General features: G+C 44.2%; 1 long non-coding RNA gene across 1 annotated transcript; it reads left to right on the top strand.

Moving 5' to 3' along the window:
• Positions 1–8,609: 8,609 nt before the first annotated feature.
• Positions 8,610–17,505, top strand: LOC117086235. Its single transcript, XR_004438253.1, has 3 exons — positions 8,610–9,280; positions 10,452–10,513; positions 16,373–17,505. It is a non-coding gene; the product is annotated as an uncharacterized LOC117086235 (long non-coding RNA).
• Positions 17,506–22,344: the final 4,839 nt, after the last annotated feature.

Raw genomic sequence — 22,344 nt, 5'->3', positions numbered from 1 at the left:
TCTAAGGTGGTCTTTTGAATCGATTTTGAGACTAACAGAGCATCGTGAGTCTCTTTGTATGAAAGTCTCAGGTTGGCACATCTGTATTTTTCTGCTTCTAAGGATTAATGGAGACTTGAAAATGAATCTTTGTCTAATGCAGATAAATACACAAATGCATAAGCCATTAAGCTATAAGTCAGGCAGGAAGGTTGCCTGTGTGTTTATGAACTTCTCCCATAGAAATGACTTCTGGTTTTACAATTTAAGAGAAGATATACCTAATATATATGTTAAATCAGGTAGATAAAAGGAAAGCTGAGATTTGTATTTATATATGATTCTCTGTGGTAGAGTATTTCTTCTTAACATTTGGTTAGTATTTAAAATTCTGGATTTGTGCAGTGCTATATTGACAAGTCAATACTCCAAAAAGAGTGATGCATTATATTAATATTTGTTCAGACAGCACATGAACACAAGTGCTACAAAAATATTGTCAGAGATTTTTAAAATGGCTATGTATCTTCATTCATAATTATATGTATGTGCATGCATGACACCAAAGACGAAATGGTAATAACTTCTGCTTTTGAATGCAAATGCCTGGTGCTGCTGTGGAGGCATTGGCAAGTGAATAAATGAGTGCCAGCACTTCCAAAATCATTCTTCAGGCAGGGATTCTGCTAAACTAATCACCCAAGGAAACAAACACACCACAAAGAAGTAATTAGGAAACCTGTGAAATTAGACCTGGTGGGTGGGGTCCCTGCTGGGGAGCAGCCACAGAAGTGACATGTGACAGGTCACCTGTTGTTAAACCTGGGAGACAGATCCAAGCTCCAGCCCAGTCTAATTACATCAGAGAAGGTGCTATTTGTATTCATTTCTGAAAGACTAAGTTGAGAGTGAAGTACCTTTGTAATATATTGCAGGAGATGGGATGCTGAGGGTGCTGGATGTGGGCAAGGACTAAGCTGTGGTCACACCACACTGGAGGTTGCAGGCAGGGCTGTTTAATACTATAATGAATTCAGACAGGAATGAAATGAGGCAGAAGGCCTACGCTATGACTGGATGAGCACTGCCTCAAATGTCCCCCAAAGGTGGGGGGTGCAGGGCACAGGAAGCCAGGGGGTGGGCACATCTGTGGTTAAACATCTCATTCCCAGCTCTTCCAAGGCACTTCCCTTTCCTTCAGACCTTCGGATTTTATTTAGTTAGTTAGTTTTACATTAATGTGCTCAAATGCAGCTTTTGTTAATCTATTCACATTCCTAACACAAGGTAAATCCTGTGTATTTTAAAAAATGTGTTTAGACTATAGGCTTATTTCTACCCAGATTAAAGAAAAAGTCCCTCTCACGATGCTGGTTTGTAGGAGCTCTCGAATCAGGCGTACTCTCTGCTTTCCATCCTGCCTTTTGGGATTTGAGGTGAGGCTCACCCTGCCTACTCCACATAGTTCAGAGGGTGCAGCCGTGTATGCTCTAGAAGATTCTGGCAAGGGGTGGGTTAAAGCAGCATTATTACATCTTTTGGACCCCACTGGGCTACATTCTAGTCTTGGTTTCTTCTTGGGTGAGTCCATTAGGTCAAAATTTATTTCTAAAGTAGGAGAACAGAACTGGGTACCTTTTAAGCTACTTCTGGCTTCTGTAATCATGTGAGGATCATAGAAATGGCCTTTTATTACTTTCCACTATTTCCTAAGCACTTAGAAAAAGTTTGCATAGCAATAGTTTTAAAAGTACGGGACTGGAAGGACTCTGAGAATCATCTAGTGTCTTTCCCCAGATGGATTTAAATTATCCAGTTACATAAAGAACTCACCACGTTTGAAGGGAACTGGGGAGAGAGAAATGAATGGGCATTTGTTGAGCATTGGCCATGGGGCAGGCTACTGGGATTCGCAGAACAGCATGGGAGGAGGCCTGTTGCTCTTGCGGGTGATGGCAGGGAACTTGGGCTTGGAGTGTCACAGGTGATGGAGCTGGCAAGTGGCAGTGCCTGGATCTCACCCAGCCTTGTGGACTTCTAGAGTCAGTGCTCTTCACTCTGTTCTACACAACCGCTTTATTGTTACTATTATTATTTTTGGAGATGGAGTCTCTCTGTCACCCAGGCTGGAGTACAGAGGTGCCATCTCAGCTCACTGCAGCCTCCGCCTCCGGGTTTAAGTCATTCTTCTGCCTCAGCCCCCTGAGTAGCTGGGATTACAGGTCTGTGCCACCACACCTGGCTAACTTTTGTATTTTTAGTAGAGATGGGGTTTCACCCTGTTGGCCAGGCTGGTCTCGCACTCCTGACCTCAGGTGATTCCCCGCTTCAGCCTCCCAAAGTGCTGGGGTTACAGGTGTAAGCCACTGTACCTGGCCCACACAACCACTTTAGAAAAGACTGATTTAAATATTTCTCAGTACCAAGAACCCACTGGTAAAAACAAGTCGTCTGAATGACCATGAAGTGAGGCAAGTGTGAGACTGGGTGTCCCCTTGTACAGAGGTAGCTGCTGAGGCAGGGAAACGTTAGGATTTGTCCCAGATGGTGGATATGTCAGTGCAGCCTCAGGGCTAAGGCGCTGGGTGTTCTCTCTTTGACTTACCTTTTTACACCTAGCTCAGAAGGGTCTTGTCGAGAGAGTCGTATGTACAGGTAAGATTATGTCTCTGAGCCTGAGACAAGGTGGGCCGTGTGTGACTGCTAGTAGCCTCTTCTGCGTGTGCGTTCTGAGCGTGAGCTTTACCTACATTTAGGTAGGTAAACCTGGGCACCCCACGGTGTAGTTGGGAAAATGTAGGTAAAATGTAGGTAAACCTGGGCACCCCACGGTGTAGTTGGGAAGCTGCACGGGCTGGTGCGTGGGCAGAGAGGGGAGGGGCTCAGTAAATGTTTCCTTCCCTTCCAAATGAGCTGGATTTGGAGGGAAACAGACTTGCCGAGAGTCAGCGGCTTGTTTTTAAGGTAAAGTTATTACGACTGGAAACTGGACACACTAATTTTTTGGTTTGTTTTTGGACTTAGACTGCCTTCACATGGCTTCATTCTGTGTGTCTAGGCTGCTGTCACTGTCTAGGCCTGATGCCAAATACAAAGTGATTTTCAAACTAAGTCAACCCCATGGCAGTGTGCACTTCAAGACAACATTTAAAGAAGGTGTCGGTTTCAAAAACAAAACAATTCTACAAACGACAGACATGTGTCCTCAACTGTAACGTCACTGACCTGTGAGACAGGATAGCTTTTCCTGTTCGTGCTGGTGTCCCCATCTCTTTTCACATACCGCAGTGGTAATTGTTTTCTGTTATGAATACATGTCAATAGACATTTTTCACATTGACAAAAGCTTTTTCTTAAATATATAGCAACTACTTAAAAAGAACAATTAAAATATTTCAACATCACTCCTTGCTTTGAGTCATCCTTTGGTGACAGGTAGTTTATCTAAGCAGTCACAAGAGTCATGCAGGGTCATGGCCCAGATTAGGCCTTGTGCACTCAAGATCTCTTGTACTGAGGAAAGTGTTGCCAGCTGCAGGCTGAACTCCTCACAGGGCCAGGAGTCAGTGCAGGAATCGCCCTTCGCCTGTGTGTCCAGCAGAGGGCAGGGACGTCCCAGTTTTCTTTTCTGACCTGTTTGCTTTTGCATGCTGCGGTTGCACAGCGTTCTGAAGCTTTTGGGTGGCTGACACATAATTGCAGACATTAAGCATTTCTTAGGAGAGGCATAAAATGTATTGTGAGGGCAGTGAAATTCTTTGTCAAAACTTCTCTGAAAATCTGACCCCGTGCCGTCTCAGTATAAGGCTGGAACGTAAGCCTGTCACTCACTGGCTTGAAGTCTCTTGTGTCTTGTGAACCTCATTGACCAAATGCTTTTGTGTTGCTTTGTTTTGTTCAAGCAACAACAGCACTCTCTGTGATTGTGTTAGGATACAATTTTACCCAGCTGTCAATAAATGAATTATGTCATTTTTCGTATCAAGTATGTCTGAGATTCCAAATTCTCTTGAGCAGCAGAGTATTGGAACTTGATAAGAAGGAAGGAGGTTTATGTCTTCTCTCCCCACCTCTCCAATCATCCTCCTCTCTCTAGATTTTTCCTGGGAGCTGTCTGGCCGTTTGACTTAAGTGGAAACCACGGATACTTTTCTTTCTTTTAAGAGAAATGAGTTCTCGAAAGAGAGAAAGAAGAACAGAGAATCCTGGTGAAAGCCTTTGGCGAATTCTCTTTGTGTTCTAGGTCAGTGCTGGGTCTGGGTGGATGGAAATGCTCCATGTTACTCATCAAAGAGGTTGCTGCCTTATACGGGCCACAAAACTCTTTATATGGGCAAACTGTAATGAAACACTATGGGCATAAGTAGTTCACAACCACTAATGCTTATATCTCTTTGGGAAAAGTCATGAAAAATACGGGGTGATCAAAGCAGGGTGTGGTGGGCCCCATTTAGTTTGTGCTCTGCGCGCTCTGCTGCTTGTAATCCGTGCTGGAGCTGACCCGTGGGCAGTCACATTGCAGAGCACACCAAAGTTTTTTTAAGTAAATGGAGAAAAAATACAAAGGACAAAATATATATTCATAGTTTGGAAACGTTTAGAATAACCTGCTGTGCATGGTGGCCCCAACTTAGTGATGCAGTCGCTCTGGGACATCGGGAAGCCCTCAGAGGTCAAGGTTCTGTTTCTCTTGGAGAGTTCTCAGAACAGAAGCTCTTCAGAGTCAGCCATTTTGTTCTCCTCGTAGAGAAAATACCAGCACTTACATCATAGTGAGTCTTCAGTATGCTATTGTTGAGAGCATGAACAAATGAATGAATGAATGAAGCACATAGTCATTTTTTAAAAATTAGGACCATATCTATTGAAGGTTACTTTTATTAGACACATATAATCCATATTTTCCCATTAAAAACTGAAATTTTTTTATTAAAAATTTATTTTATTCTATCTAGGTACGGTAGCTCACGCCTGTAATCCCAACACTTTGGGAGGCTGAGGTGGAAGAATTGCTTGAGGCAAGATATTTGAGACCAGCCTGGGAAACACGGTGAGAAACCATCTCTAGACAAAACTTTACAAATTTTCCAGGCATGGTGGCACTTGCCTGGAGTCCCAGCTACACGGGAGGCTGAGGCAGGAGGATGGCTTGAGCACAGGAGGAGGAGGCCACAGCGAGCCATGATTGCAGGACTGCTCTGTATCCTGGGCAACAGAGCGAGACCCTGTCTCCAGAAAAAGATGACAGAGAGAAAACTGAACTCAAATCTTTATAAAATGCATGTATTATACTGCAAGTTTAGATAAAATACACATGCCTAATCATGTCCCAGCGTGCTGGGTATAGCGAGGTAAACAAAGAAACTGGAGGCAGAGTCCTCGCCCTGGAAGTATGCAGTGTAACGGTGAGATGATGCCAGCCCACGTGGAAGTCCTAAGAAGGTGTAAGATGGTGTATCACGCAGGCTAGAGTTCTCTTCTTGGACACTGAAGTGGAGCTTGCCTATGCCTGTTGGAACACCTGTCATACTCTGGAAATTATTTACCTGGATATCCTATCTTGCCTGTTAGAGGTATAAGCTATTGAGAAGCAGGGAGCCTGTCTTATGTATGTGAACATCCTTCACCGGGCCTGGCCAATAGTAGCAGGTAATAAATACTGGCTGAGTAAAGGAGCAGAGGCCGAGAGCTGGAAACCAGCCTGGCACTTGCCTGTAGGTGTTGGGTGGAGAGGAGATGTGGCTTGGTAAGAAATCCTGCTGACTGGAGCAGGGAGTTCATGTGGAGAGTAGCAGAAGTGAGTCTGAGGCAGCTGATGGGTGTTACCATCAAAGTAATCAAGGAGGAGTGTGGATGAGACATGGCAGCAACAGGGAGCCGCGTGAGGAGGAGATTGGCGCAAAGGGAGCGCTCCAGGCCATGGCCTTGGCTGTGACGCACAGTGTGAGTTGCAGGGGGTGACGGAAACTATGACCAGAACTGGAGTGCAATAAAATTTGACATACAAATGCTTCTAAATCAGCTAATTTTTAACCTAAAATGATGGCTATACATGAATAATTTATTGGTCCACGTAGTTTCATAGAGATGGTTCTTTTTCAACAGAAGATAAAACATTTTTTCCTAAAAGAACACAATAAAATCAGCAAAGACCCTTTGAAACAATGCAGCGCTTATTCTGTCAGCATGTTCCAAGCAGATTTTTATTACTTAATGAATCATAATTTCAGTAATAAACAAGGGGATAATAAATGACAACCATTAACAAGTAATGAACAGACCTATGTGGAATATGGGGGAACCTCAGTTTGAAGCAAGAGATGGTCACTCTACCAGGATGATGTTGAATGTTCAGGGGAAGCGTCCCTTCGACGTACAAACGGTCTCACTAGGTTTGGAGAAGCCGCCTTCCCCCGGGGGTGTTGTGCACAGGAAGCCTCAGACGGTGCGACGTCACCGAGTCAGCTGGCTTGTGACCATCCACGTGGTGTCACCTGAAAGGAGCGAAGCAGCAGTGACCGTGGGGTTAAGTCCCGGAACGAGCTCCCAGTGGGTCTGCGCTTGAAGCCAGCAGTCGGGGACTCTACGGAAAGGCATGTCTCGGTTGGCAGGGGTGTTTGGTTTAGGCTTTTCTCCTCATTTGTAAATATGAAAAAAAATTGTCATCCAGGTTATATGTGAGGCCCATTCATTCTTTAAGTTCAATTCAAATAATCCATCCCAGCTCAGTTTTCTCTCTGTTCCCTTGACTCCACTTTTCTGTAGTGTTGAGGATTTTGTATGGTATTTATAGTGACACTATTTTATTTTTAGCACTTCACAATTTAGTGGCTACTTATATGTCTCTCCCTTTCTACTAGACTCTGATTTTCTTGAAGGAGAGGTACACATTTCTTCATCATTATCTTCGCATCTTCAGGACAATTGCTCTGGGGAGAGATGAGTTAACTCTTGACTGAAGACAGCACGGTGTGGTGGCTGGAACCTCAGCTTTAGGCTTAATTCTTGGTTTAGACAAGCTGTGAGAGTTGAAGCACATTACTTAAGCTTTCTGAGCCTTTTCTCCTAATAACGAGGATAATGATACATACCACCAGGGTGAAAAAGAATCGGAAGAGACATTGTGGGCCACTGTGAAGACTGAAGCCACTATTATGATCTCCGACCGTACCTGAGCCCTTTGTGCTGCACAGAAATCCTGTTTCCTCGATAGCATCTCTTTCCATTCACAACAGCAGCCTTATATGCTCACTTAGCCATTGGTTATTGACAATTAATTGACACCTGTGTATTTAAAACTCATCTGTCTAAAGTTGAACTCATCCTCCGCCTGTACCACTTCTTGTGTGCCCTAAAAGTTAGCAAATGGAATCACCATCCACCCAGAAGGCCAATCCACACACGTGGAGTTTGTCCTTGACTTCCTTCTCCGCTGTGCCCTCCACACCTCTTTAGCCATGAAATTCCATCCAGGCAGCGCCGTCTCCTCACCTCTTCTGCCTCAGCCCCGGCCACCAACATTTCTCGCCTTGTTTCTTATGATCATCTGTTCATGGTCATCTGGCCTCCACGACCTCGTGACCCTCTGATCCACTCATAGTTGTAGCACACAAATGTGGCGAGGTCCCTGACCACCCTCCCTGGCCGGGAGTATCTGTGTAACCTGTGCGTTTCTATCACGGCACCTGCCATGCTGCATCAGGAGGTGTTGGAATCCTTCCTACTCTGTAAACTCCTGGGCGGGGGGTGTCCTATTGGCCTCAACCCCGCTGTGAAGAAGCTGAGTGGAGGGCAGGCATGCCGCAAGTATTTGGGAAAGAAGAAGAAACAGCAGCCAGTACAGCTACTGGGACGTAGCGTCTTCTTTCCTGCTCCTCCTTATTCCTCCTTTTCTCCCTTCTCTTTTCTGTCCCCTTTTCTCTTTTCTCTCCTGGTTATTCCAGTTTTGGGCTATCATCGCCATCATTGTGTCATCCTCATCATCACCGACGGTCACCTATGATGACCTCTATTGCAGAAAGAAAATAAAATCTCAGAACCCTAGACTCACTATGCCGAAGGGAAAAGTTGAACTTGGAAAACTGAGTCATGCAAAAAAACCCTACCTCTCCTTTTGTTCCTAAACAGACAGCTAGAGAAAGAAGGCCGCGTGTCTCCCCAGGTGGCCTCCCTCACCCTGACAAAGTAAACTAACAGTTTATCTTCATGGTATGGGACAGGAGGAGGCGAGGCACAGTCCCTCGCCCACCTGAGACGAATGCATATTTAGCTTCTTCCTCTACTCCGTGTTTATTTTACCTCAGGTAAAGTGCAGATTTACTCATGCGAAATGAATACGTCACTGATTGTTCCTCTACCTCCTTTTCACGTGCGACATGTGGGTTCACTGACTGCTAATCAAAGCCTCAAAAAATGTTACTATACCTTCCCTCTCTTCCTTTTCCCTTCTTTGCCACCTGCCTACTCTTCCCCTTTAAATACTGAAGATCTCAAAATCCTCCTTGAAAACAGTGCTGGCCACAGACCCAACTGTGACTTGTGTCTCTTTTCCCCAGGCATATCCTCAGCCTTGGCAAAGTAAGCCTCTAAATTGGCTCACCCCCGTCTCAGACACTGTTTTTTCTGATTTCACTGTCATAGCAGGGGATTGCTAGCAACAGTCAGGACCTGGAGGGAAGGCCAGAAAAGGAGGCCGCTGGACACTGGTGACGGCAATTCAGAAGACCTGGGGGAAGGAAGACACCCAGGACCTCGTCAGCCTCCTGCCTCCCCCTTTTTTGGGAGGCTTCCTTTGGAGGAGAGCAGCAGGTATTCTCAGAATGATCTGCCGGGCATCGCCTACTGTTCCTAATGGAAACAGAAACGTTACCTCTTACGCTAGTGGGGGAGCCCCTTGGACTCCACCTCGAGTGCTCACAAGGCCAGGATTTTGGATGAGCAAGATGAACTTTAATCTTCACTTCTTGTACTTTGGTTCTCGTTTTCTGCCTCAGTGTCTTCTTCTCTTTGTTCATGGAGTCCCAGAACTCTCATGCCTGGAAACCAACCACCTGATTACATAGAGATCAGGGGATGAAATTGTCAGCAACTTGCTGAAAGTCACAGGCCACTGTCTCCACAGAGCAGGCACCGAGGCTGCTGTCCCCACAGGGCAGGCACCAAGGCTGCTGTCTCCACAGGACAGGCACCGAGGCCGCTGTCCCCCACAGGGCAGGCACCGAGGCCGCTGTCTCCACAGGGCAGGCACCGAGCTGTGGGTTCTCTGGATGACAGAACAGGCTTTTCCACATTAACTTAACAGGTGAGGACCCACTGGCTGGAAAGCATAAGTTTGGCAACAGGCAGAGTGAGATTGTGCGTGTGTGTGTGCACGCATGCATGAGCAGATGTGTGTTTGCGAGTGTGTGTGATTGTGCGTGTGTGTAAGCAAGTGTGCACGTGAGTGTGTATGCGTGAGTGTGTGTATGTGGGAGTGTGTGTGGGAGTGTGTGTGGGAATGTGTGTGTGCACCAGTGGGGGAGTGCATGGAGTGTGTGTGGGGGGAGTGTGGGAGTGTCTATGTGTGAGTGTGTGAGGGTATGTGTATGGGAGTGTGGGGGGAGTGTGGGAGTGTCTATGTGTGAGTGTGTGAGGGTATGTGTATGGGAGTGTGGGGGGAGTGTGTGTGTGTGAGTGTGTGTGTGGGACTGTGGGAGTGTTTGTGGGACTGTGGGAGTGTGTTGGGGGAGTGTGTGTGTGGGATTTGTGTGTGTATGAGTGTGGGGGGACTGTGTGGGGGAGTGTGTGTGAGAGTGTGGGAGTGTGGGAAGTGTATGTGTGTGAGAGTGTGGAGGGAGTGTGTGTGTGTGAGTGTGTGAATGTGTGTGGGAGGGTGTGAGCGTGAGTGTGTGTGAGCATGAGTGTGTGTGAGAGTGTGGGAGTGTGGGAAGTGTATGTGTGTGAGAGTGTGGAGGGAGTGTGTGTGTGTGAGTGTGTGAATGTGTGTGGGAGGCTGTGAGCGTGAGTGTGTGTGAGTGTGAGTGTGTGTGTGTTTTGGGGATCGGTGGTGAGCAAGGGTCTTTTCTTGTCCATCCCTTTCTCCCTGCCTCCTGCCACCATCCTTACTCTCTGCTTCCATTCCCTCTTCTCACCACTGAGTCGTTCCGTTCTATTACGCTGTCCCCAAAATTGCCGTCTTCACTCTTCCCCAAATCTCGCCTTAATTTGTCCTTTCTTAGTTCTTGCCCAGATTTATTCTGAAGGTTCAGTGGACCCCTAAACATATGAAATACTGCATTTTAAGGGATATTAAAGATATGTAATTTTGATTAATTTACACTGTAGCCAGTTATGTAAGAACTATTTGATGTCCAATGAGCCTTTGAAAAGTCTTAAAGTTTTTCTCTGAAAATTTAGCATTACATTTTTTGAGGAAAACTGAAACACTTTAAGATCAAATTCTTATGGGAACTTTATTTCTTTGCTCACTAAAGGGTCTGCACGCCTATCTTCGCAGTTACAGAAGCTGCAAGAATTGAACACTGAAAACTGAGAGGTGAGAGACATTCTGTCGTATGTACCCACATCCTGTCCGTGAGGGCGGTGACAAGTTTGGGAGGCCACAGTTTGAGCACAGCCTGAGTGAAACACTCTGGTGTCAGGGTGGGGCCTGGCAAAGCAGGATCTAGTTAGGATGAGTCTGGATAGGCGGGATGTCTGGACGGAGGTCTGCGGGACCGGAGTTCTTGCTGAGCGGGGGGTAGGGATTTGAGCCTGGTGCAGCCTGGAGTCAAGTTCTGGGTGCAGAGGTCCGAGGCTCCGCTGCGGGAACAGGAGCTCCTGCTGCTGTTACTGTGGGCAACTCACGTCTTCCTCCACCCTTTGTTTCTGAGACGGGACTTCTGAAAGGGCCAGGCATAGAAAAAGGCACAACTCAAGTTCTTGTGGGAGGGGCCAAGTCTTTATTTGTGGTGCATTATTCCTTGTCTGTGGGGAGGCCCACGCCTCCTGTGAACATGCGGATCCGCGATCTCTCTTTTAGCATCCCACCTTCTGCGGTCTGATGCTTTCTGGGAACAAGGAGAGAGGACAGTGGCAGCAAGCCCTGAATCCTCTTTCCATCTAGGTCCCCCCAGGCAGGAGATTAAGATATGGGCTTAGTGAGATATCAGACCATTGAGATTAGATGGCTCAGGGCCATTGGTAAAAGCCCTAGGCCTGTTTCCTACATCTCTCAGGCTAGAGAGTCTGGACTGTACATTTTTATATGGTTTTCATTTATATAGTTTAGAGAGAAAGATCAGAAATTATGGAGCCAGATTTCTCCAACTACTTGTGAACCGTGACCTCTCTGTTCCTCAGCTTCTGAAACTTTAAACTGTGCACACAATAGCGTGAAAGCACACACACAGTGGTTTCAGCTATTGTAGTTATTCAGCTATTGTATTTATTGCACCTTCAGCTGTGAGTGTAGCTCCGTGTCTCAGTTGACAGAGGAGAGGAAGTCTTCCTGAAATAGAACTCCAGGTACAGGCTGCTGGGAAAGACGAGCTTTGAGGCCTGGATGGTGAATCAGGTGCATTAGATTAATTACTCATCTGGGGTAGACGAAGGCTAAGCACCAATTTCCTCCTTTGGTTGCATCTTCCTGGACTGTAGCGGCTGCAGAGCCCAAAACTACGTTTCCCAGATGCTCTTCTGCCTGAGCTTCCAGATACAAATTGGCCTCACCAGTTAGATTATCTTACGTAGGGACTGGAAGTCAGAACAGAGAAGGTGCCCCCTGCTGGCGGGCTCAGCGGCGGGGACGGGGGTCTTCCTGCAGCCCTGTGCAGTGTCTGGCCACCAGCTCGGGAGGGGATGGACGGCAGTCGTCTCCGGATTCCTGCCTTCCGGACTGGGCCACCCTCTGGATGGCTCCGCAGGGTTGCTGGGGGTCCTTCCTGGAGACTCAGCCCAAAGCTCACTCCTCCTTTCAGTGTCATTAGCACCCAGTCTTCTGTATCACACTCCTTTCTGCGGGGTAGGCAGTAATTTCTGCTTTTTACAGCGTAACCTTGACATTACAGTTTCACAGATGATTATTTCACGTCTGTGGAAGGCTAAAGGAAGAGGCAATCGCTTCTGATTTTCCGAGGCGGGTAAAGCACACTTCTTAGTTGTACAGTCTCACTGGATTCCACACTTGCTAGTACTTTCCTCGGCTTTCTCATTTATCAGCTCATGCTATGAGGACTCTTAGTCCTTGTAAGGTGTGTCTAGGGATTTTCCTGCATCTCACTTAATTTTTCTCAGGTTGACTACAGGAGGGAGATGTGACTATCAATCACGGTATTGGTGAGCCCGGTAACTATGTGATGGGACCTGGATATGTTGCAATCAGTCAGTCTAACAAAGGGGAGATTAAGGTCCAATTGTTCTGCAGATACCACACCTGACATCCTGTCTAATGTAGACTCTCTGTGTTAGGTGCACCTGTGAACTCAACGTGGCAAATGAGGAATTATTTCAGTTGCGCCCATAGTTTTGTCTGCATATTTTAATCAGATATTTGATTCAATGTCAACTTAGATCTTCAGAGGCAGAAAACAGATTGAGCCAGAAGGTCACGTGAACTGATACCTATGATTCCAAACCCAGTTGAGGATGAAAATACTGGATGAAATGTGAACGGTCACTCCCGTTGTGGGGATCTTGTGTAACAGAACAAGGCGGGCACAGCCGTGTGGGTTCCTTGCCGGCTTGGATAAGCTGATGCTGAATGCTGAGAGGATGGTTCTTTCTCCATAGTGCATGTCAGTGGAAAGTTCCGTAGTTCAATTGTGCAAGCTAAGCAATTAGCACATGTATTTTTAGAAGTTATTTTTATTTATTTTCATTTTTAAACGTCTGCTTCTGAATATGCGAAATCTAAGCTCCGCGGAAGTAACTTGCATAAAATAGACACTCCCATGAGCGTTAAAAAACCAGCCATGGGTTCTGGAGGAGGGAAGGCTGAAGGTGGAGAACTGTGGTATGAAATTCAGCTAGAATCTCCACAAAGTTCCAGGTGCTGTGTGCACCTTGTTGGAGAACAGGTAAGTGTCTTCAGGTGACAGGGAGGATTTAGTGCCCAAGAATTGCAGTCGGACACAGTGGGGTGGGGTGGGGAGTTGCCAGGACCAGGCTTAGCTGAAGGCAGGAGAGATTGCTGGAGACTGTGGCGATGAGCACATTCAGTTGAACAGCAGGTTTTGGTGCATGTCGCCAGCAGGAGAGAGGGCCAGGGAGCAGTGAGGTGGGCTCTGGAAGCTGGGCTGAGGTGGCTCCACGTTTCTGCTCTCTGTGCCCGACCATTTTTCTTTGAGCCAGTTTAATTATTTCTCAAGTAAGTCTCCCTCCCTATCTTCCTCCTTCTCTCCCTTCCTGCTCTTCCTTACTCTTTTCCTTGTGACCTCCATTTAGTTTTAATTCTTCTTCGTTTTTTTTTTTTTTTAAGTTGCATTGTATAGTGTGAAGAATTAAATAATTCCACAGGATCTATTGTGCAAAATAATCATCTGCCATCCCCTCCTCCTATTACCTCTTTTCCAGAGGAAATGTAATAGCTTTAAACTTTACTGTCTTTTTTTTTTTTTGGTTTTTGCCTCTATATTTTAAAATAGCATGCTTTTATTGCTACTATTCAAATTTTTAATTTCAGGCATGATTTATGGAAACTGGGGCTTTCCTTTCTTTCTTCCTCCTTCCGCCACAAGCATCCTCCCCATTGGTTACACTTTCGGTTAGATCAGTATTCATCATTTTCATTTATCCTGATTCTGTAACTGCCACTCAGTGCTGAGCCTGTGACAAATTACTATTGTTTTTCTTTTCCTGTATGACTTTTTGTCTTTTCTAGATTAATAGCTGTTTTTTCATTTGTTTATGTCTGTATGTTTTGATTACTAATTTAACTGCAAACTCCCTGCTGGTTGTCCAAATCTCCTTTCTCAAAGTTCCCAGACATGAGGTGTTCTGAGACTTCTACCTTCTTGAGGAAACCTTTTCCAGAACCTTTGGGCCTGATTCGGTGCAGGGTCCTTGCTTTCGTACCCTACGCTCAGCGGTATGTTTCCGGGCTCTCCCTCTACCATCATTGTGGGGATTCCCTTTTCACTGTGTGTCTCCTCCTCTTCCTTGCTTGAGCCTTCCTCCGATTTTGAATACCTCCCTGTTTTGGGGATGCACCTCCTCCAGGAGCTTGCTGGTACAGAAGGCATGGGACTCTCTCCATCAGGATTCAGACAGCAAGCTCTAGTTAGGAACTTCAAGAAGCATTTAATAAAGGGATGGTTTACAAAGATGTGGGAGGCTGAAGAACCTTGGGGCCAGTACGAGCAAAAGTCTTTTTCCGTACCTAGGTTTGGGGTCATGGGAAGGAAGCGGTTACTGGGATCTGCAGACAAAAATATATTTGAAGGTTGCAATCAACCCACATTGGTCTTGCAGGAATTTTCTCATTTTGCTGTTTTTGGAACTCCTACCAGACAATGATCATCCTACGCCGATGGCCTTTTCTTCTTTATTTTATATAATTTAGACATTTTGCCCTATGTCCTGTGAAGTTTATTCAGTCTTATTTTCTAACTTTCTGTAGTTTCTTGGGGCTAGGCAACATTTTGCTATCATATTTTTAATTCCAAGAGCTTGCTTTAGTCCTCTGAATGTTCATTTTTAATAACATTGTGTTCTTGTTTCATGATTGCACTATTTTCTCTTACTTTTTTGAGCATAGAAATAATGTTTTGAGGGGAACATTGTATTCTCTCTAAGTAGTTTTTCTATAGTATCCTCCAAAATGTGTTTAGCACGCTTTTGTGTTTATTTTTTCTTTCCTTCAGGTCAGTGATTTTTTTTCTTTTCAGATGGTTAGATTTCTTTGTATCTCTAGTCTATTTAACAGTAGAAGATGAAGAAGCTGATTGGAAGCCCTGAGTACGTTTGTGGGTTGCTGTATTGGCTCTGATGTAGGATGATCTGGTTGAGCCATTGTACTAGGGAATCCTTGATGGTTATACTGGTTATACTGGGGAATCCTTGATGTTAGTGACTTTTGTCTCTTCTCTTGGGTGGAACAGAGTCCTCAGAGAAAACCTTACAATCTTCTGCGGAGAGTGAAGGTCTAGCAATGATCTGGGAACTAAGGGGAAGAAGATTGCTGGGGTTGAAGGAGGGGCCTCAGCCTCCAGGATCCAAAGTTTCACTTCATCTTCCCTTTTCAACATAACCATCTCTGACGAAATGTAAATGAAAATTTACATTTATCTTCTCAAAACACTAGCCTTCCATTTTCTTGCTAGAGTGTGGATCTGTAAGTCTACCTGTTTTTAAAGTGGCTACCAAACAGTGCTTCACCTTCACCCTACTTCCAGAGCCTCGGGGTTCCCTGCTGAACCTCTGGGAATCTCATGGCTCTAATCCAATTGGCCATTGACTTTCCTTAGTACTGGTTGAGTGAGGAGTCATCTTTCTTTGGTCCACCAAGTCAGTTACCGGCTGCCTTTCTGCTTTCTAGCTATGATTTCTTTTATCTTTCTCCCTATCCTTACAGGTCTAGGACCTAAAGAAACTACTTTTATGATGTGTTAGTGGAGTTTTGTGAGGGTGTGTGAAGTTAAATGTGGAAATCTTAGTCTCTTTCCTAAGGCAATTCCCCATTCCTAGAAGAAGACAGCTACATCTGCCCTGACTCAGAAAGGCTGCTTTTCCTGGCTGAATTGGGCTTCAGCTGGAGATTTGCTGGTCTGTGGGCTGGTGAAAAATCAGGCTTTTATTCATGGCCGTGTTGTTCCTCTGAAGCTCATTCTGTCTTCTGGAGACCCAACAATAGGGCCACGTTGGAGCAATGACGCTCTCTTTTCCTTTTTGCAGTAAACCATCCTCCATTTCTGCGACTACACGCAACTCCAGCCAGCCCCTATCTCAGATAACCTGAATGGAGGCCACACCTCCCTGAGGTCCCTGGGGCTCATTTTCTGAAGGCATCACCGGGACTGGAACTCCCAAGTCATCTCCTACATCCCATCCTATGTTCCAGTCTTTTAATGACTCTTCAGATGATATATTTGAGAGATTTAATCATGGCTTACTGCATTATACCATGAAACCTTTTTGCTTCCATGCAGTAACTTTCTGATGCCTGTAGCTCTAAGAGTAATAAAGGTGGAATATTCAGGCAATATTTTTGTCTGTGAGGTTTCCCTCAAGTATCTTTGTTTAGCTGACCCAGGGACAACATCTTGTGGCTTTGTTTTCCTTTGGGAGTGAAACTGGCTCACTTTATTAGGGGTGAAGCAAGATAAACCTCAGGAGTAAAGAGTTTTGTGTCAAAAGTTGCTGCCTTGAAAACCTTGTTTCCACAGGGTGTCAATGTGCTGGTGTTCCTATCTTGCAGAAATCGACCAGATTAGATGGAATTGAAGTCAATTGGAAGACAATTTGTGGGAATAATTTCATGATTCAAAGCATTCAGAGAAAATGTGTTTCCTCAGCTGCAGTGATTGAAAACTTGAAGGCAACGAGAGTCATGTGTTGTGCTTGGTTATGTCCTGCTTCGATGCCAGTTTGGAGTAAAGGCTGAACTTTGTTGTTGAAAGCCACCGTGGAAAGTGGAAACATTGACTGCCCATTGCTGAGGGGAGGAATGTTATTTACTTATCCAGAAATAGACGCATCCTTGTCTCAGTGGTTTGGGAGATAGTATCAATCCTTTCCGTTGCAACAGAGCCCACTGCCTTCTTTTTTCAAAACAGTAAATATTTAAATAGGTAATACAGAAAAGTTACTGCTGTTTTTCCTTCGTCAGCCATGGCTGGGAGTCAAAAGAGAGAGTGAGGCAGAACTCACACATGGGGAAATAATATTGTAGACATTACATGTAATCCTTTTAAGGTGATGGCATTAGGCTTTGTGATTTGCAATTGGCCAAATTGAGAAAACTTTTCTCAAAAAGCCATTTTAAGATAAAAAATTATGAATTTTCTTAAGCCCTGTGATTAGAGTGTAACACGTATTTATGGTCCCCCCAGGCACCACCCAATAAAAATGGTTAAAACCTTTAGTACTTTTAGTAGTTCACAGTTTTATGACCGAAGTTATTTTGTAGATTTTATGCTTTAAGCAAGGTCAATGTATTGCACTGTATAAATTATTCTAAGTAATTGCTCAGTTATTTTATAGCTTAGTCACAGGATTTTTTCATTATTAAACGTAGCCTTTCCTTTAAAGTTAGGATGAGAAGGGCATGGTAAATCACAGGATGGCTTGCCATTGGGGTTTCAGCTTTACCTGTGATAAGGGTTTAATAACAGTCTGGCCCAGACACCAGCTCCCTCTCAATTACCTTTCCACATGGGCATTAGTTCACACTGTTTATTAAAAACTCCCGTTGTAGTTCTTAAATGGAGTGTTTCAGATTAATGGCCCCCACAGAGTTTGACTTCACTGCACTTCATTAAAGCTGGATTGTACAAAAGGTTACTTCAATTAAATACAGAATGCGACCTTACATCTGTATGGATTTTTTTCAGAAAACGCGATAAAATTGCTCTGCCAATCCTTCAAGATTAACAAGACAAAATCTCTTTCAGTAACCAAAGTACAAAAATGTGTGTGCCTGTTCTGAGTTTTCCGCCGGCTGTACGACTGGATTTTATAGAATTAGAGGACAACTTGTGGAAAGAGCCTGGAGTTATAAATGGCTCAAGTTACAGGACAGCGAAGCCCCAGTGTGGGGCTGGAGAGTTTGGGAGACCTTTTGTTCCCCTTGAGTGGATGCTGTACATTTGGTGCTTTAGAAAAAAAAATATTTTGGTTCCCATATAATAGAAATATTTTTCTGAATAGATTGGTTTGTGTCTTTTCAAAAAAAAAAAAAGTGATATAACATCTTCTGAGGTTTTCTTAGCTACTCCAGTCTGTGAGGCACAGTTTGTGGCAGTTCTTAAGCATTGTATCCTCGGGAAACGCAGGACAACTGGAGGTATTAATTCCCCATCCCGCACCCCGAGAATCCGGCCTCGTTTTCTAGAGGCACTGTGGAAAGTGATGCTCGTTAACACCATAACTCAGTAGCTCCGTGTCATCTTTCTGTGAGTTTCAAGCGACTCAGTGAAGTCAGCCCAGATCCATTTTCTGCTCTTTTTGGATGGACAAGATGCTAAAATTGTATGTTCTCACAACCAATACCCAGAATCTGCTTATAATTTTAAGAGCTCTTATATGATAAATAATTTTTTAAATGCCTTAATTTTATTTTTTGAGATGGGGGCTCACTGTGTTGTCCAGGCTGGTCTTGAACTCCTGAGCTCAACGGATCTGCCCACCTCAGCCTCCCAAAGTGCTGGGATTGCAGGTGTGAGCCACTGTGCCCAGCCAAAAAATGCTATTAATTTTAGAATATTAAAAACAGTTGGCCAGGCATGGTGGCTTATGCCTGCAATCCTAACATGCTGGGAGGTCCAGACAGGCGGATTGTCTGAGCTCAAGAGTTCGAGACCAGCCTAGGCAAGATGGTGAAACCCTGTCTCTACTAAAATACAAAAAATCAGCTGGGCATGGTGGTGAGTGCCTGTAATCCCAGCTACTCGGGAGGCTGAGGCACGAGAATTGCTTGAACTCGGGAGGCGGAGGTTGCAGTGAGCCGAGATCGCACCACTGCACCCCAGCATGGACAACAAAGCAAAACTCTGTTTCAAAAAAAAAAAAAAGTTAAGCCTATATTGAGGTTTTAAGGAACTGAGGCTATCATTGTTACTCAGATGTCAGTGCATCTGAGTTTCTAGCATTGTTGCTGTTTGGTTTTTCAGCCACTATCTTTTTTTTTTGTCTAGGTTCTGTCTACTTTTAGTGATCAAAAGTGGCATTTACTAAGGAATCCAAAATAATCTAAGCATTTATTCAAATGTCTTAGATGTGTATTATACATGACGATATTCATTGCACACCTGTGCATAGGGTCAGGACTCGGCGAAGAGAGAAGAGGTGATGTCATCCGAGGAAAGTAAAATGAAAGTCCTCTCACTGGGTACGTTTACATATAAGCAATTTATCTGGGTGAAGACACTGAAGATTTGCTTAAATACCGTATGAAGAATGGATGAGCCATTAAATGATTATCACCAATTAACAGCAAAGTTCATTAAACTAGCATGTTACTTATTTGGATCCTCAGGGGACCATCAGAAAATGGATCTACTTTGACTTACAGAAATTAGCACACTGAGAACAAGTGGCACTAGACAGGTGGGCCCCGCGCTGGTGTCATGGTGGGGAAAGGGTTCTGTGCAACTGGAAGGGAGAACAAAGACCCGGGCACTAGGCATTTTAAGAGCAAAAGAAATGAATAGAAATAAGTGAGAAAGTTGTATTTACTTTGGAATTTGGGATTGTGTGTCTACACATATTGTAGGTTAACTAGTCTCCAAATGTGATCTAATTCTGAAGATCACATTTGGAGACTAGCTACTACTAAAAATACAAAAATTAGACGGGCGTGGTGGCACATGCCTGTAGTCCCAGCTACTCGGGAGGCTGAGGCAGGAGAATCGCCTGAACCCGGGAGGTGGAGGTTGCCGTGAGCCGAGATCGGGCCATCGTTGCCAGGCTGCACTCCAGCCTGGGCAACAAGAGCAAAACTCCATCTGAAAAAAAAAGATTTTAAATAAAAATGTTACTTAATTAACATGTAATAGGTTTATTATTACTATTTTAAAATAAGTCACTAAATATTTTTAAATTGTTAGTTTGTAGTTTTTCTATGATAAATATTAATAAGTATAAATATAAATCAAATCAACAAAACTTTCTGAAGTCCAGGATACTCTCTGAGCCTAGTGGGGTCCTGAGATCCAAGTATTTGGGGGCCACTAATCTAGGTGGTGAATAGATTCCTTCCTCATCGTAACTTGTCGCGCACTCAGGAATTGCCTGGGAAGAATGCTGGCATTGAGAATACTGAAGTCTTGGGAATACCTCTATGCACATTCTTCTCCAAATGTAGTTGGAGAGAAAGTTTTCTGAAACAACTTTCTCACATTTATTTATTTATTCATTCATTCATTCATTTATTATTCTTTTTAGAGATGAAGTCTTGCTTTGTCGCCCAGGTAGGAATGCAGTGGTGTGTTTGCAGTTCACTGCAGTCTCAAACTCCTGGGCTCGAGCGATCTCCTGGCCTCCGCTTCCCCAGAAGCTGAAACAGCTTTCTATTATTACATAAAGTATATATTCAGGAAGATGGCTGTGACTGCAGGTGCAGCAGGGAATAAGTAAGAAATATGAAAATTAAAAGGAAGAAATTTGAGGGCATTAATAACAAGCTTATTCTAATTCATCACTTTCCTTTGGTATAGTAATTAGACTATTTTGCCACTGATGAAATTTTAGAATAAAATACTAATTTGTGTCAGACTTAATTAAAATTGAAAAACAGGCCAGGCATGGTGGCTCATGCTTATAATTCCAGCACTTTGGGAGGCTGAGGCAGGTGGAACACAAGCTCAGGAGTTTGAGACCAACCTGGCCAACACGGTGAAACCCTGTCTCTACCAAAAATACAAAAATTAGCTGGGCGTGGTGGTGGGAGGCTGTAGTCCCAGCTACTCGGGAGGCTGAGGCAGGAGAATCACTTGAACCCAGGAGGCGGAGGTTGCAATGAGCCGAGATCGCGCCATTGCACTCCAGCCTGGGTGATAGGGCGAGACTCCGGCTGAAAAAAAAAAAAAAAATTGAAAAGACTGTTTTGAACTAAAATGTCTCAAATGAGCATGGATAAACAGTTGCAAGTTGTGACCTGCTGGTTAAGAATTGGAAATAATTGGGAGTCCTTGGATTGGGATGAGGAGCAGAGAAGGAAATTGTAGGATGATGTGCAGAACGAAGCAGCTAGAGGAGCAACAACAGCTCCTGAAGTGGGCGACTTGCATTTTGCAATAGTATTGGAAAAAGTTTTCCATACAATTAAGCTGCACCATTGAAGTATGACTAGAAGGTGACTGGCTTCACTTTTAGATAGGAATCAATGGAAAAATCTCACTGGAGGACTTTGGTGGCATTGGTGGAGATCATAAGTCTAATCTTTGACCAGTGAGCAGAAGCCAGTTATGGGGTTGGAGATGCAGTTGGAGAGTGAGAAGAGGCAGTGTCCACATAAAGGAATGCATTCTTCCCATAGGAAAAATGGGACACTGGTCAGAAATAACAAACACACCCAGTCAAATCCTAAGTAAGTTTGCAGCTGGATTTTTTTCCAGTAATGTCTTCACTGGCCTTTTGTCCTTGAGTTATTCTCATCTCCTGCACATCAGTGCCAGATTAGTAATCTCTCCAGATGCGTTACATTATGACATTCTTTGCTTAAAACTTTCCGTTCCTTTTGTTACCCACTGAATTAACTTCAGGCACCTTCTCTTGCTGTTTAGGGTCCTCCAGAACTTGGTCTCACCCTGACTTTTTAGTTCCAGCGTTTTGACTCCTTTACAAAAGATGAACTTGTCTGTTCTTTGAAGCTTGTACACATTGAGCTGATTCTTATCTCCATTTGCTTACCAATGACATCACTTTGCCCTTATCACGTTCTCCTTTTATCCAAATATTAACTACTCTAAAAAGTCAAGCTCAGCTACTGTCCAAGCTACTCAGGAGGCTGAGATGGGATGATCACTTGAGCCTGGGAGATCAAGGCTGCAGTGAACTGTGATTGCCCCACCCCACTGCTCTCTAGCCTGGATGACAGAGTGAGACCCCGTCTCAAAAAAAAAGTGTCAAGTTTAGATGCAGTGTGCAAAAGAAAAGAGTTGCCACATAAGGAGTTCATTGACCCTGAAATGCAGACTTAGAGTGTTGGCTTCCTTTCCTAAGTCTTCTTCTCAATCTCGTAGGCTCAGAAATCTGATTTTGTTAAAAAATCATTCTCAGTCTTGGGCTCAAAGAAGCTGAGCTTACAAGACTAATTTTAAATTACAGATTTTCCAGTGTGAACCACAATACTCACATTGGCCATCACACTGTAGACAGAACTGCTTTAAAAGTCTAAAAATTTATAGGTGATTGCTTTGCAAAGATAAGGCCAAAAACATCACTAAGTTTTCATCTCTAATGCAGATGGCCTTATACTAAGATCACCACTCTATTTCAACCATTCAGCTAAAATTCTCTAGAATTCTTCCCAATGTTTGCATTTCTGACTTTTTTATTTTTACTTTTTGACAATCCATTTTACTTTTGGCACATCCAATTATTAGGTCTTTTAATGTGATTAATGAGATTATTGTTCATTTTTGCTGATCTGTGTGTAATTCATTCTGTTTTCTTAAGGAGACATTACCTAGCTTGGTTCTGATTCTTTATGTCTTGATTTCACAATCT

Source organism: Trachypithecus francoisi, unplaced genomic scaffold (genome assembly GCF_009764315.1).
Source record: "Trachypithecus francoisi isolate TF-2019V2 unplaced genomic scaffold, Tfra_2.0 Lachesis_group1, whole genome shotgun sequence".
Taxonomy (NCBI): domain Eukaryota; kingdom Metazoa; phylum Chordata; class Mammalia; order Primates; family Cercopithecidae; genus Trachypithecus; species Trachypithecus francoisi.
This window is presented reverse-complemented; position numbering and strand designations above follow the sequence as displayed.